Below are 16,395 nucleotides of genomic sequence, written 5' to 3' on the forward strand. Positions count from 1 at the left end.
GGTGTCTGTAGTTTTTTGAGTTCAGAAGATGCTTTGGGAAGCGTGGTAATGCAATTCCTACACCTCCGGCAGGTGTTTCCAAACAGGGAAAGAGCCTCACTTTACCTTTTAACATGTTAAGAAATCCAGCTAGAAGATCCTGTGGATTTCTCTTTGCAGGTGGCTCGGAGCCAGCCCGGAAGTGGAGATTGGACCCTGGAAATGTTACTCCAAGAGTTTTTGTTTTTCTCGTTGGGCCGAGGGCCGAAAAGCCCACCTAAGCCATTGGGTACTAAAGAGAGAGAACAAAGGAGCTCCACTCATCTCGAGGTGCTGTAGCAGCAAGGAGTCTGTCTCTGTGCTGTGCTCGGCTTTGCTCTTCTGCATTTTGTATTATTTTTCCATCATTATTAAAACCCTTTTGATTTTCCAAGGCACCCGTGGATCACCCTCTCGCTCGTTATTACAGCCACGTTCTGCCAGGCGGGACCCTCCGAGTGTGGGTATGACCCACGGGGGAGGTGAGGAACCCACCAGCGCCGCGCATTTACCGGGGGCCGAAGATCCCGTGTGGACGATCCCGTGAGGGTTTGAATGGCTCTGTTAATTCCTTTTGGATTTGGCCAAGCCTCTGCTGCTACACTGACCAGGCAAGTGGAAAATGGCTTTTCTGGGGTTGCATTGGACAGACAGATGGTGTTCAACCCCGACAGCTAAAGCTATTTAGACATTCATTTTACGTTGACTAACTGGCAGATCTGTGTTACTGAAAGCAAGCAAATTGCTGCAAGTGAGCAAGAGAAAAGCACAAGCACAACCTTTGATCGGCCTCTGTATTTCCTTCAAAGGACCATTGAACAAATGAATTTTACAATTCTGCTGAGTTTTACTCATTGGGACACTCCTAGGGACTGTCACAGGCCACCAGGGACAGGGTCACTGTCCCACCCGTGTGCAGCACTCCCAGGCAGGTGTGGCAGTGCTCAGCCCTGCCCCACGTGCACATCAAGGACGCTGCTGAGGAGCGCAGCACTCTGGGTACCCTTTGAACTCCCAAAATACCTTCAGAGGGAGCCCTTTGTGCCTGCCAGGCTCCCCCTGGCAGAGCTCCCTAACCCTAACCCTTCCCTTCCCTTTGATTCCCCTCCTCCCTGACCCACCTGGGCAGCGCTGGCCCCGTTCCCCCGAGTGACAGTTCTGGGACAGGGACAGGGACTCCTGCTCGGTTCTGAGCGAGCTCTGGGCTTTGAACCAGCCTGGGCTGGCAGCAGCAGGAGGCTGAAAAGGAGGACAACGACCCAGACAGTGAATCCGTCCATTCTCACCCAGCAGCTCCTCTCCTCTCCTCTCCTCTCCTCTCCTCTCCTCTCCTCTCCTCTCCTCTCCTCTCCTCTCCTCTCCTCTCCTCTCCTCTCCTCTCCTCTCCTCTCCTCTCCTCTCCTCTCCTCTCCTCTCCTCTCCTCTCCTCTCCTCTCCTCTCCTCTCCTCTCCTCTCCTCTCCTCTCCTCTCCTCTCCTCTCCTCTCCTCTCCTCTCCTCTCCTCTCCTCTCCTCTCCTCTCCTCTCCTCTCCTCTCCTCTCCTCTCCTCTCCTCTCCTCTCCTCTCCTCTCCTCTCCTCTCCTCTCCTCTCCTCTCCTCTAAGAAAACCCCCCACGATGGAAGATTTTCTTGGCACTCAGCGATGTTAAAACCCCCAGACAAGCTTTCCAGCCTTCTGATTTTCCTTCTGCCTCCCTCTAATACCAGCCAAGCAATTACAAATATTATCAGCCAGGTGAGAGCTGCTGGCTCAGACACAGCTCTCAGCCACCCCGACTCCCAGGTCCTTGTCACTCCGCCTTGCTCCAGCTGCCACAGAAACAAAGGAGCTGACAGCTTCAGAATTAGAAACTCTGCCACCTTCTCTTTGCTGCAAGCGGTGAAAGTGCTTTTTTTTTTTGCCTTTTTTTTTTCTTTTTTTTTTTTTTTGAAAAAGATGTAAAAAAGAGGTGATTTATTTTATTAAGCCAGCGCAGCTCGGGTTCCAGAATTAGGAGAGCACCCTGAATCAGGTGCCCTCAGAACTGGGTTTAGCAGCAGGGTGGGGTGGGGGAGTGCGGCAGCAAACACCCGCAGCAGTCAGGGAACAGTGGAGGCTTTGGACATTTATTTCCTCAGTCCCCAGAGAAGAAGTGGTGCCCGGCCTCCCAAAACTTGCAGGGGAGCAGTTCTAACGTTTGGTAGCTGTTAAGCTCAGCTTAGCTAGGACAAAGCCAGTTCTCAGCACACATCACACTTACTCTGGTTTTGGGAAGGGTCTGGAGCTCCAGGCAGCCTTGGCAGCTCTGCATAAGAAGGAGAAAGAGGGAAAATCTGTCACAGCTCTGTGGTTGTCACATGAAGCTGTTCTGGGGCTGAGGGGAGCTGACAGGGCCTGGCAGAGGTTTGGACAGGAGAGTCTGGCTGGACCAGGGGGTTCCTCAGTCCCACCTGAATCCCCCTCCTCGGCTCTGTGTCCACCCTGTGACTGCCCCACACCCCTGTGCCACCCCGAGGTGTCCCCTGCCCACACCCCTGTGCCACCCCGAGGTGTCCCCAGCCCCTGCCCACACCCCTGTGCCACCCCGAGGTGTCCCCTGCCCACACCCCTGTGCCACCCCGAGGTGTCCCCAGCCCCTGCCCACACCCCTGTGCCACCCCGAGGTGTCCCCTGCCCACACCCCTGTGCCACCCCGAGGTGTCCCCAGCCCCTGCCCACACCCCTGTGCCACCCCGAGGTGACCCCTGCCCACACCCCTGTGCCACCCCGAGGTGTCCCCTGCCCACACCCCTGTGCCATCCCGAGGTGTCCCCAGCCCCTGCCCACACCCCTGTGCCACCCCGAGGTGTCCCCTGCCCACACCCCTGTGCCACCCCGAGGTGTCCCCTGCCCACACCCCTGTGCCACCCCGAGGTGTCCCCTGCCCACACCCCTGTGCCATCCCGAGGTGTCCCCTGCCCACACCCCTGTGCCACCCCGAGGTGTCCCCTGCCCACACCCCTGTGCCACCCCGAGGTGTCCCCTGCCCACACCCCTGTGCCACCCCGAGCTGTCCCCTGCCCACACCCCTGTGCCACCCCGAGGTGTCCCCTGCCCACACCCCTGTGCCACCCCGAGATGTCCCCTGCCCTTCCCTTCCCCACGTCCTCCCCTCCCTGCTCCCCCAGGCCTGGCTTAGCAGGAGCTCTGGGAGCCGAGGCAGGAGCCGAGGGGGCCCCGTGGGAGTGCAGTGACACAGCAGGACAGCTGGGGCAGGCTCTGAGCGGGGAGGATTTGGTGCCCAGGGATGGCAGGTCCCTGCTCAGCTGCCTCCTGGGCCAGGAGCTTTGCCCAGCACCGAGCCCAGACTAACTGGAGCCCTCAGCTGATCTGGCCTGGGGTGAGCCTGGGTCCCTCAGGTACTCCCTGCAATCCTTGAGGTGTTCTCTGCAGTTCCCCAGGAATTCCCTGCAGTCCCTCTGGTATTCCCAGTGTCCCTGATCAGTCCCTCAGTGTATTCCCTGCAGCCCCTCAGGTATTCCCAGTGTCCTTGATCAGTCCCTCAGTGTATTCCCTGCAGTCCCTCGGGTATTCCCAGTCTCTCCTGGCTTTGTCCCCAGCCCTGGAGCCCGGCTTTGGCTTTGTCCCCAGCCCTGGAGCCCGGCTTTGGCTTTGTCCCCAGCCCTGGAGCCCGGCTTTGGCTTTGTCCCCAGCCCTGGAGCCTGGCTTTGGCTTTGTCCCCAGCCCTGGCTTTGGCTTTGTCCCCAGCCCTAGAGCCCAGCTTTGGCTCAGCCCAGCCAGGATGCAGCAGGAGGGAGCAGCTGTGGGTGCCCCAGCTCTGGGCACAGCCAGGAATTCCCTTCTATCCATTGTCCATTCCCATTCCCTTTTCCCCGGGGGACGAGCAGCCCCCGAGGGAAGCCCGTGGCAGGGAAGGGGCCGGGCTGGGCAGGGAGGACCGGGATGGAACCGTCCCATTCTGGCAGGGAAGCAGCACGGAGCAGTGTCACCCCGATCTGCAGGAGGTGACAAGGGAGCCAGTGCAGCGTGAAAGCCTCGGGGCATGTCACCAGGGAGTGACCAGCCCTTCTGTCACACTGTGCTCTGCACGGGAGGGCTGAAAAATGTCTCTGCCGCTGCAACGCTCCATCCAGGGCATCCTGCTCACCCCTGGAATGCTCCATCCAGGGCATCCTGCTCACCCCTGGAATGCTCATCCCTGGAATGCTCCATCCAGGGCATCCTGCTCACCCCTGGAATGCTCATCCCTGGAATGCTCCATCCAGGGCATCCTGCTCATCCCTGGAATGCCCCCAAAGGTGCTCCTATGACCAGGACACGACCGGGACCCTGTACAGACCCAGCATGGGGAGTCACGGCCTGCAGGAGCTCTGACCCTCACTCACATCCCAGAATGTTCAGGATGGAAAATCCCTCTGAGCCCATCAAGTCCAACCATCCCCAGCACTGCCCCGTGTCCCCAAGTGCCACATCCATGGCTTTAAATCTCTCAGGGATGGGCACTCCACCCCTGCCCTGTGCCAGGGCTTGGCCACATTTCCATAAAGAAACTTTTTCCTGGTGTTCAATCTAAACCTCAGGGACTTTGCAGCTCTGGGGGCGGGATGTGGGCAGTGGAATTTGGCTGTCCTGGAGACGAAGGAATCACGGAATGGTTTGGGCTGGGAGGGGCATTAAAGGGCCTCTTGTTCCACCCCCTACCATGGCAGGGACACTTTCCACCACCCCCAGGTGACCCAAACCCTGTCCAGCCCGGCCTCGGGCACTGCCAGGATGGGACATTTCAGGATGGGACTGCCAGGATTTTCTCTTTACATCCCATCTAACCCTACTCTCTTTCAGACCGAACACTGATTGCGTCCTGTCTCTCCAAGGTCTTGTCCAAAGTCTCTCCACGTTTCTTCTTGGCTCCCTCAGGCACTGGGAGGCCACAGTGAGGTCACCCCAAAGCTTCTCCTCTCCAGGTGAACAGTCCCAGCTCTTTCCTCCCAGCTCCATCCTCTGATATCCTGGAGCCTCCTCCGGTCTCTCCTGCAGGCTGTGGTGAGTTCTGCTCCTCCACAGACATCTCCTGTGGCCCCTCCTGTCCTTCACCTCCCCCGGAGCCCAGGGCGGTGCGAAGGCAGAGGCCTCGGGGCACAGCTCCCCACCTGGCAGGTGCTCCTCACCTGCTCTGTGCCACCCCGACTTTTCAGCCACCTGATGTTTTCATTCCTGGACTGGAGCTTTCTCAGGAATCGTAAGAGAAACAGAGTGATGTTTGGTAAATAACACATTCCTTCCAGGGGGAGGGACAAACTGACGGACTTCTGAGCTGGCCACTGGAGTCTAAGAGGTGTTCACCTCGTCCCCCAACCCCTGATCAAACTCCAAAGACTATGTAAGTCGAGATCCCCAAAAATCAAGTCCTTTCTTTCTCAACCCACATCCTGACGGGTGCGTGTGGTTCTTGTCGTGTCCTCTGAGGACACCACACAGCCCAGACAGCTCAGGCCAGGCTGGCACCACGGGCACAGAGCTTTTCCTCCCCTGAAGCCTTTCCTCACTGCCGGGGGGGCTGCCAGGTCGGACAGGGACCGACTGGAGCCCCGCCAGGAGCCAGCACAGCCCCCGGTGCTGCTCTGTGCCTCCTTTCAAGCCCCTGATGAAATAATCCCCCTCTCCAAAGGCCCTGCAGCTGTACAAGCAGATGACATCCCCTTCGTCTATCACCATCAAAGGCAAAGCGAGGAGGGGGAAAGCTCGGCCCTCGGTGCCAAGAGCGTGCATTCAAGTGTTATTGAGTCTCTCGGGTTTCATTTGCTCAGCTGGAGCTGTCCCGGTGTCCCCGGAGCAGCAGGGACAGGAGCGAGCTGGAGGAGAGGACAGGGGAGGGGGGACACGCTCTCCAGAGTGTCAGGGCAGGATTGATGTGTCCCTGCGCCTCCCAGCAGCTTTTCCCGGCCTCAGCCAGGTGTGTCAACAAACTGAGGAGGGGACTGGAGGGCGCCTGGGGAGCGGAATGGGCTCGGAGCGTCTCCTGCTCCCGGCTGGGAGCGACGGCTCCTCTGAAACTTCTCGGGGTCTGGCCCGGACTGTCAGACCCCTTTGGGTTCCCTCGGCGCTCAGCCCCGCGGCGACTAGAATGGAGAGAGAGAGGGAGATAGAGACAGCTTCCATCCAGTTGTCCGAAAAGCGCTTTTAATAATACAAAATAACGAACTATGAGGCGCCCACTGGACCAGACCGGACCGGCCAAAGCAGCACGAGGGGCAAAAGGCACGAGGCCAGAGGTGGAGGGGCAGACAGTGGGAGGCGACTTAAGGTGCGGAGGGAAGGCTCCAGCAGGGGACAACGATTAGGAATATTGCAATTATTGCACTAAAATTCAAGGTAACGGTAAAAACGAACGTATGATAACACAGGGAACTTTCTGGTGACAATCGGGATAGAGAGCATGCCCGGCAGCGTCCGCCTATGGCACGAAGGATGGGGCTTCCCAAAGGCCTTTCTCCTGGGTTCTCTTTTCTCCTGGGGAAACTGCTCCCTACGCTCCTCCTACAGGGGCTGTGCTCCCTCAGTGTCCCTGCTGGCAGTGTCACATCGGGGTGGGCTGTGTCCCCCAGTGTCCCCCAGTGTCCTTCAGTGTCCCTGTGCCACCATCCCAGTGTCCCCAGGGAACAGTGCCAGCCCCTGTGCCACCATCCCAATGTCCCCAGGGAACAGTGACAGCCCCTGGGGCTCCCTGTGCCACCATCCCAGTGTCCCCAGAGAACAGTGACAGCCCCTGTGCCACCATCCCAATGTCCCCAGAGAACAGTGACAGCCCCTGGGGCTCCCTGTGCCACCATCCCAGTGTCCCCAGAGAACAGTGACAGCCCCTGGGGCTCCCTGTGCCACCATCCCAATGTCCCCAGAGAACAGTGACAGCCCCTGGGGCTCCCTGTGCCACCATCCCAATGTCCCCAGAGAACAGTGACAGCCCCTGAGGCTCCCTGTGCCACCATCCCAGTGTCCCCGTTCTCTGAGCCTGCAGGAGAAGTTCCAGGTACATTTTGGAGGTGACCAGGCCAGACCTCCAGGGGCAGGATGGGGCCGTGGAGGGGCAGGTTTGGGGACACTGAGAGCTGCTGGGACAGTTGCTGTGCCAGGTCTCCAGGGACGTGCTGCCACCAGCCCGGCTGAGCCGGTGACAAGTTGTGTGTCCCGGCTGTGTGCCGGGCTCCGTGCGGGAAAGGAGCTCCGGCACAGCTCCCGGCAGCAGCAGCAGCAGCAGGGATCCGTCCCCGCGGACGTGCAGGGAACGGAGCAGCCCGTGTGTGTGTCACCCCGGGGACACCCCGGGGACAGCCTGGCTGCGGCTCGTCCCCAGGTGCCGCCTCCGATGAAAGGCACGGCCAGCGGCGGCCCGTGGAGGGAAAGCCCGCGGAGGAAACAGAATCAAAATTCACGACGGCTCTGCCTTTTAATTCGGTGATTTCAGGGCCGTTCGCGAATTCACATGTTTAATTAAAACGCTACGAGCAAACGAATTTTCCGTCAGGCTCCGTGTTCCCGATTACACTTCGCGGGGCCGGGGCTCTCCCTCCCCGTGTGCGGGGCCAGATAAGGCTCCCCTGCCGCGGCCAGCAGCTGCAGCTGAGCCGGCCGGGGGGTTCCTGCTGCTGCTTTCCCTCTCCTGCTGCTTCTCTGGGAATAAAGGAGAAGGAGGTTTCCGTGGGATTGTCTCCTCTCGCTGCCAAAGGTGCCTTTGATGGCGTGAATAAGAAAAGCAGGAAGAAAAGGAAGGAGGAGGCTGAGGGCTCTGCAAGAGAGGAAACGGGAGATAAAACAAATAAATAAAGGCAAAGGGAAGGGGATACAAAAGGGATCCTTGCGGGCTCGGAGTTGCTGCTCCAAAGCTCCCTCCTGGCACAGGAGATTCCCGGGGAGAAAAATCCCCTTTCCCCACACATCAGCTGCCCCCCTTTGAAGGAGAATCGCCTGCCAGGCTCGGGTGTGGAGCTGCCCCGTGGGAATGGCGGTCACTGGGGGAGAGGAGCCCTCCCTCCTGCCCTGGCCCTTCCTGCTGCCCCACCAGTGCTCAGCAGCGCAGAGTGCGGGGCCTGTCCCCACAGGAGGGCATTCGATCCATGGAACTGCTCGGGGAAAGGGAAGGGGAAAGGGGAAGAGGCAAGGGGGAAGGGGAAGGGGAAAGGGAAAAGGGGAAAGGGGGAAGGAGAACGGGAAAAGAGGAGAGGAAGGGGAAGGGGAAAGGGAAAGGAGAAAGAAAAGGGGAAGGGAGAGAGGAAGGAGAAGGGAAAGGGGGAAAGGGGGAATGAGGAAGGGAAAGGAAACGGGAACGGGAAAAGGGGAAGGAAAAGGGGAAGGGGGAAGGGAATGGGGAAGGAGGAGACAAATGAGAAGGGAAAAGGGGAAGGGGAAGGGAAAAGGAGGAGAGGGAAGGGAAAGGGGGAATGGGAGAAGGGGGAAGGGGAATGGGAAAAGGGGAAGGGGAATAGGGGAAGGGGAAAAGGGGAAGGGAACAGGGGAAGGGAAAAGGGGAAGGGAAAAGGGGAAGGGGGAAAGAAAAGGGGAAGGGGGAAGGGAAAAGGGGAAGGGGGAAGGGCACCAATTGGCTCTCTGCCTTTAAGTCAGAGACTCCTCACTTCTGCAGATGGAAGTCACTTGTCAAAACTAAAGCAGGAGCCTCCTGTCACCCTGGCTGCACCAGCACGCTCAGAGGCTGCACAGTCTTTCTCGTCACAGAATAAACCGGGCATTCAGCCTTTGTTCCCAGGAAAAGACCACAAAACCCCACTTCCCTCCCCAGCAGTGCCTGGATGCTTCGGCCCTTCAGCGAGGACGAGTGCTGAATGCCACCAGGCAAAGCTTTACCACAAAGGCAGCAGTTGTGGCTGTGAAAGGATATTTAGAAGTTAATGTCGCTGGAGAGAGCGAGTTACACAGCAAAATTGGCTCTTAGGATGCATGTGACACTGCAGGGAGCCGCGTGTGACAAGGCAGTGAGATCATAAACCCCCTGCTTCATCCTCAGAAAGGAATTCGACCCTCTCTGGAATTTGTCATTGGGGATTATGGATGATTTTTTTATTTGCGCTTTAATGCTTGCAGCAGTCAGGGCTGTGAAGGGTGAAGCTCCTCGGAGCCCAGCTCAGCGCAGGGACACACGAGGGTGTGGAACGTTTTGCTTTTTCTCACTCTCCCTTATCCCAAGGAGGCTCATTTCCCTGCCAGGCTGGTGGGAGAGGAGCCAAAGGACTTCCCAAGGCTCTGCAGCATCTTCCCAAGGCCAGGAACGAGACCTCAATTAGAGCCGGGGGAAGGCGAGTCCCCTCAGTGCCGAGGTGGGGCAGCCAGGCTGGACACCGGCACAGGGGAGATTTTACACAAATATAAACCCAAAACCAAACCCATCCCCTCCCCAGCTGCAGCACAACCAGCCCTGGGCGAGGCTGGGGCAGCGCTGGATCTCGGCTGGCAGGTGGCAGGTCCCACCTCGGGGTCACAGCTTATTAAAGTGTAATTGCATTGTAAATTGGATGCGCTGAGCTGTTGTGTGATCAGCGTCCGAGGCTCTGCCCGGGCTGGTGGAGAATGTCAATGATCCCTCTGCACACCGGCAGCCACAGGGGACTTTGGTCCAGAGCCCCCTCACTTCTCCCTGCTGTCCACCCTGACCTCCCCTGGCCCAGCCTGAGGCCGTTCCCTCTCCTCCTGTCCCTGTTCCCTGGGAGCAGATCCCAAATCCCCCCCGGCTGTCCCCTCCTGGCAGGGACTTGTGCAGAGCCACCAGGTCCCCCCCGAGCCTCCTTTTCTCCAGGCTCAGCCCCTTTTCCAGCTCCCTCAGGAATTCTCCAGCCCCTTTCCCAGCTCCCTTCCCTTCCCTGGACACGCTCCAGCTCCCCTGGGCAGGTTCAGGACGATGGAGAACTCAAGAGTTCAGCTCATTTTCCGTCGTCGCTCCTTCTCCCCTTTCATCTCCACGCCGTTCCCCACGACACTCGCGGGCGGATCCGGGGCAGGGGAGCTCCGCAGCGATTTCTCTGCCGAGCCGGGCCGGGCTGAGCCGGTGCCATCTGCTGTGGCATATGCTGCTGCTGCTGCTGCTGCTGCTGGTGCCGGCAGGACGTGCCCGCCGCGCCGAGACACGCCGGGATCGGCGGGAGCTCCGCCGGGGGAGCGGCAGCCGCAGCCGCAGCATCCCCCGCACCCCGCGGGGCTCCGGGCACGCCCGGCCCGGGGAGGCCGCGGAGGGGACGGGAAAAGGATTTTGGGGAGGGTGAGATCCTGTCCGAGGAGGGGGATTTGGGGGAGATCTAGGAGCAGCGCGTCACACGCAAGGGTGGGAGAGAGAGAGAGAGAGAGAGAGATGTCGTGCGGCTCAAAGCCTCGCTCTGTTAATGACGGCAATTAGCACAGAGCTCCCATTAAAATAAACGCAATTCTGTTGTGTACACGAGCGGAGAAGAGTAAATACCCATTACTTTACCCGGTTTATCTTCCGCAGGAGCGGGGCAATCAAGGGCTGCTGTTGGTAAATGACAAGTGAGCTCCTTCCCTGCGGGGCTCGGGGGGCTCCGGGTCCCCCCAGGCCCTGGCCCGGCCCTTGGGCTGCCCCCGCTGTCCCCCGGCCCTTGGAGCGCTCCTGCCGTGTGTGGGTCAGCGGGGCCGGACATCGCCGGGGTCAGCGGGGCCGGACACAGCCGGGGTCAGCGGGACTGGACACAGCCGGGGTCAGCGGTGTCGGACACAGCCAGGGTCAGCGGGACTGGACACAGCCGGGGTCAGCGGTGTCGGACACAGCCGGGGTCAGCGGGGCTGGACACAGCCAGGGTCAGCGGGGCCGGACACCGCCGGGGTCAGCGGGACTGGACATCACCAGGGTCAGCGGGGCCGGGCACCGCCGGGGTCAGCGGGACTGGACATCACCAGGGTCAGCGGGGCTGGACACCACCAGGGTCAGCGGGGCTGGACACCGCCGGGGTCAGCGGGGCTGGACATCTCCAGGGTCAGCGGGGCCGGACACAGCCGGGGTCAGCGGGGCCGGACATCGCCGAGGTCAGCGGGGCCGGACATCGCCGGGGTCAGCGGGGCTGGACATAGCCAGGGTCAGCGGGGCCGGGCACCGCCGGGGTCAGCGGGACTGGACATCACCAGGGTCAGCGGGACTGGACATCTCCAGCCGGATGTTCCAGCCCAGCCCTCCCTGCACATCCCGAGAGCAGCAGCTCGGGAGCTCGGACACGGCTCCGGGAACAGCAGAGAAGGGCCGGGCTCGGGGCTGGAAGGAAGAACCAAAGCCAGGGAACCAAACCCCGGAACCAAACCCCAGAACCAAACCCAGGGAACCAAATCCAGGTAACCAAATCCAGGGATCCAAACCCAGGGAACCAAACCTGGGAATCAGATCCAGGGAACCAAACCCAGGGATCCAAACCCAGAGAACCAAACCTGGGAATCAGATCCAGGGAACCAAACCCAGGGATCCAAACCCAGAGAACCAAACCCAGGGAAACAATCCAGGGAACCAAAGCCCAGAACCAAATCCAGGGAACCAAACCCAAGGAACCAAACCTGGGAAACCCAAACCCAGAGAACCAAACCCAGGGATCCAAATCCAGGGATCCAAACCCAAGGAATCAAACCCAGAGAATCAGATCCAGGGAATCAAACCCAGAGAAACAACCCAGGGAACCAAACCCTGGAACCAAATCCAGGGACTCAACCCCAGGGGACAAAACCCAGGAACCAAACCCAGGGAATCAAACCCCAGAAACCAAACCCAGGGAAATCTGCTGTCCCTGCAGGCTCCTGCTGACAGGAGGTTCTTGTCTCCCAAACACTGTGGAAGCAGCAAAGGAGCACCAAAGTGACCCTGAGCAGCACACCCAGCCAGGCAGGATCGTTCCCAAAGCCTCCCCGTGGATCCGGAGCACAGGGGACGGTGTTTGCTCAAAGCGCTGATCATGCTGGAAAATGGAGATTTGGCTCGAGCCAGGCTCTCAGCAAACCACTTCTCCAGTCATTTGATCAAAAGCCACTTACAGGATTTTTTTTTTCCCATTTTTTTGGGGCTGATTTTAAAAATTATTCCGAACAAGCGCAGCAGTTCAATTGTAATAATTTTGTCACGTGGAATATTTTGATTTTTCATTTTTAGTTTCCAGTGCTGCTCCATTTCAAAATTTAGCAAAAAATGCGATGATTACTGTGCAGTTAAAACGAGGGGAGGGAAGCAACAAGCTGAAACCTTTCCTCTGAAATAGGAAAAAAAAATAATATCCTATCACTGTGCATCCGGAAATGATATTTTTTCTGATTTGAAGGGGGGGGACAGGGGTAATGCTGCATTTTTAATTTTGTTCCATTCTTTGGGTTTTATTCTCAGCACAAAACGCATTTAAACGAGTTATTTCTGCAATTCTCCCAATTAAAATGGAACAGCTTATTTCCCACAGCAGAGAAAAAGGGCTGCAAATAGAATCCCGAGGAATTAGGAGGAGCAGGAGCCTTTCTTATGAAAATGCAGAGGTTTCCAGCCTGGAAACCGATGGCTGCTGTGCTTTGGGATGGGGGGTTTGTTTCCATCCAGGCTGCTGCAGAGATGTTTCCTGTGCAGGAGAGTGAGATTCACCTCTGGGCTCCTTGGGGCTGCTCCGGGGTTGTGGCCTTTCTCTCTGCCCAAAGTGTCCCCAGCCGTGGCACGGGGGACACAGCCTCAGCTCCCTGGGGACACAGCCGTACCCAGGACCCTGGTGGGGGACAAGACCACCCCCAAGTCACTAATTTTGCTCATCCAGACCCCCGCTGTCACGTCTGGTGTGTGCTCCTCACACCAACAGGGTTTGGCGGCCCAGGAGGCCCTGCAGGCACCTCAGAACCTGCAGAGGTGGCCCTTGGGGACACGGGGCAGTGCTGGCCCTGGCACTGCTGGGGGATGGCTGGGCTCAGTTACCTCAGAGGGTTTTTCCAGCGATTCCGTGTTTCCGGGACTCCTGTTGGAGAAGGAGGAGCGTTGCCTCGATCTTTTTCAGCCTTCTGATTTTTGAATTTGTGCAGTAGAGTTTCTCACGGGTTGTCATGTAAATAAAGTGATGTTTACATTCCTCCATGGAGGAGAGACAATTGATGGACTTCTGGTTTGACCAGCGTGGCTGGAGAGGCGACAACCTTCATCCTCCAATCCGTGGTCATTGTCCAGAATCTATATAGATCGAGGTCAAGAAAATAAAACTCTCTCTTTTTGCCCCATGGGGGTCCTGCCCCGCGGGAAAAGGAAAAGCAGAAAGGGGGTCCTGCCCTGTGGGAACTGACAGTGGCCAAAGAGGAATTTCCAGGCTTCATAGGCAGCAAGAGCAGAGTCTGAGTCCGTGTGAAATCAAGTGACAGATTTGATTCCAAATCTGTGATCAATTTCGTCTTCCTCACACTGGCCTGAGGAATTGAACAAGGAATCAAAAACAGCCCTGGGAAGGTGAAAGACCCTTTAGCAGGTGATGTTTGTTCCTGATTTGTTGTTTGCTTGTCAGAAGCGGTCGAGAGGTGTTGTTCCAAATGACCAGTAATACTCATTGTCCCAAAACGCTGCATAAAAGGATGCACCTCTCAATAAACTTTGCTTTTCAGCCCTCCAAGTCGATTTGGACTTTATCGTTATTAAAGCCATCCCTAATAATAATAACGATAATAATAATAATAATAATAATAATAATAATAATAATAATACTGCTCGTGCTGCCAAAGGTGCTCAGGGAAGGGAAGAGACCTTACAGGGTCCCCATTTCCCAAAGACCTCACAATAAACCTTGGATGTGACCCCCCCTGTCAGAGCCCCCAGCCCATCTGCACGTTGAATCCCCTCTGCCAGACCTCAGCTACTGGTGGCTGCAACGACCTGCAGGCTGGAAAACGAGGCGAAATTCTTATTCCTAAGGTGAAGACCTGGAGGTTCTTAAGCCCACATGAAAGGTTGCAAAACCACCAGGCAGCTCTCCAGCGGAGGTCTGTAATTCTGCTGTTCTCTCTCCACTGCACAAAGCGCCGAATCAAGCGCCTGAATAAAGGGGTGGAAGTGCAGGGAGGGAGAGAAGGAGCCTGTTCCCTGTCTGCCCAGCCCTAAACCCCCCAGCCTTCCCCTGTGCCCCCCATCCTGCCTCTCCCTGTGAGCAGCCCGGCCCTAAAGCCCCCAGCCTTCCCCTGTGCCCCCCATCCTGCCTCTCCCTGTGAGCAGTCCGGCCCTAAACCCCCCAGCCTTTCCCTGTGCCCCCCATCCTGCCTCTCCCTGTGAGCAGCCCGGCCCTAAAGCCCCCAGCCTTCCCCTGTGCCCCCCATCCTGCCTCTCCCTGTGAGCAGTCCGGCCCTAAACCCCCCAGCCTTCCCCTGTGCCCCCCATCCTGCCTCTCCCTGTGAGCAGCCCGGCCCTAAAGCCCCCAGCCTTCCCCTGTGCCCCGTTTTCAGCAGCCCTGTGTCCTTGGGCTCATCACCCACCCCCAGACCGGACAGAGCCCGGGCTGCCCAGAGCCCTTCCCGCTTCTCTGCTCCTCCTGGCGCTGCCCGGGGCTGCCCTGGCCATAAATCCAAAACTCCGCGGGTGTGGCACCGCTCAGCTCATCCCACAGATCCAGAACCCTCCCTTTGTGCCGGGAAAAATGTAAATGTGGCCCGAAATGTGCACGGCCCGGCTTCGGCAGCTCTGCGGGCTGAGATCCCAACCTGGGACACACCGATGGGAAATGTGGGATCCCAAATGGGGACACACCGATGGGAAATGTGGGATCCCAAATGGGGACACACCGATGGGAAATGTGAGATCCCAGCTTGGGACACACCAACGGGAAATGTGAGATCCCAACCTGGGACACACCAATGGGAAATGTGAGATCCCAGCCCATGTGACACAAATGACAAATGTGAGAGCCCAGCCCGTGTGACACAACTGCCATCAGCTGTCCCCGTCGCAGCCCCGGGGCTCTGGCAGGAGGAGTCTCTCTCCCTGCGTGATCAGCTGATTTAAATCCTAATGAGCCAATAACCATGTTTGAGTAGAATAATGGGCACAATAATGGAAGCCATAAACCCCAGAGGCACCTGGAGCTCTCAGGAACGTTTCCAGGCTTCTGCCCGCCCAGGTGTTAAACCTACCCGCCCAGGTGTTAACCCTGCCCGCCCAGGTGTTAACTCTACTCACCCAGGTGTTAACCCTGCCCGCCCAGGTGTTAACCCTGCCCGCCCAGGTGTTAACCCTGCCCGCCCAGGTGTTAACTCTACTCACCCAGGTGTTAACCCTGCCCACCCAGGTGTTAACCCTGCCCGCCCAGGTGTTAACCCTACTCACCCAGGTGTTAACCCTACTCACCCAGGTGTTAACCCCCCCGCCCAGGTGTTAACCCTACTCACCCAGGTGTTAACCCTACTCACCCAGGTGTTAACCCCCCCGCCCAGGTGTTAACCCTGCCCACCCAGGTGTTAACCCTGCCCGCCCAGGTGTTAACCCTGCCCGCCCAGGTGTTAACTCTACTCACCCAGGTGTTAACCCTGCCCACCCAGGTGTTAACCCTGCCCGCCCAGGTGTTAACCCTGCCCACCCAGGTGTTAACCCTGCCCGCCCAGGTGTTAACTCTACTCACCCAGGTGTTCACCCTACTCACCCAGGTGTTAACCCTACTCACCCAGGTGTTAACTCTACTCACCCAGGTGTTCACCCTACTCACCCAGGTGTTAACCCTACTCACCCAGGTGTTAACCCTGCCCGCCCAGGTGTTAACTCTACTCACCCAGGTGTTAACCCTACTCACCCAGGTGTTAACCCCCCCTCCCAGGTGTTAACTCTACTCACCCAGGTGTTAACCCTGCCCGCCCAGGTGTTAACTCTACTCACCCAGGTGTTAACCCTACTCACCCAGGTGTTAACCCTGCCCGCCCAGGTGTTAACTCTACTCACCCAGGTGTTAACCCTACTCAGCCAGGTGTTCACCCTGCTCACCCAGGTGTTCACCCTGCTCACCCAGGTGTTAACCCTGCTCGTGGCTCCCCTGCAGGAACAGGGGAAGGGATGTCCAGCACGGCTCAGAGCAGCTGAAAAGCCGTTCCAGGGCTGGCAGGAGCTGCGGGTGGGTTTGTCCTGAGCTGTGCTGGGAGGGAGGAATCTCCCAGGTGTGGGTCTCACTCTGTTGGTGGGACAGTGACATTTCCATGCTGAGCTTTGTCCCCTCACCTGGAGGTCACAAAGACATTTAGATGTTTTATGTAGCACAGAATCATGGAATCACCAAGGCTGGAAAAGCCTGCTGAGATCGAGTCCAGCCATCCCCAGCACTGTCAGGGCCACCACTGCCCCGTGTCCCCAAGTGCCACATGCACAGGGCTGTGAAATCCCCTCAGGGATGGGCACTCCAAACCTCCCCGGGTATTTCCAA

General features: G+C 58.2%; 1 long non-coding RNA gene across 1 annotated transcript; it reads right to left on the reverse strand.

Moving 5' to 3' along the window:
• Window positions 1-12,951: 12,951 nt before the first annotated feature.
• Window positions 12,952-14,530, reverse strand: LOC136290483 (uncharacterized). The gene is made up of 3 exons (XR_010721145.1): window positions 14,468-14,530; window positions 13,850-13,881; window positions 12,952-13,184 (listed from the first exon to the last, which is right to left on the reverse strand). It is a non-coding gene; the product is annotated as an uncharacterized lncRNA (long non-coding RNA).
• Window positions 14,531-16,395: the final 1,865 nt, after the last annotated feature.

Source organism: Chamaea fasciata, unplaced genomic scaffold (genome assembly GCF_029207755.1).
Source record: "Chamaea fasciata isolate MVZ Bird 193981 ecotype frontalis unplaced genomic scaffold, bChaFas1.0.hap1 SCAF_6, whole genome shotgun sequence".
Lineage (NCBI taxonomy): Eukaryota > Metazoa > Chordata > Aves > Passeriformes > Sylviidae > Chamaea > Chamaea fasciata.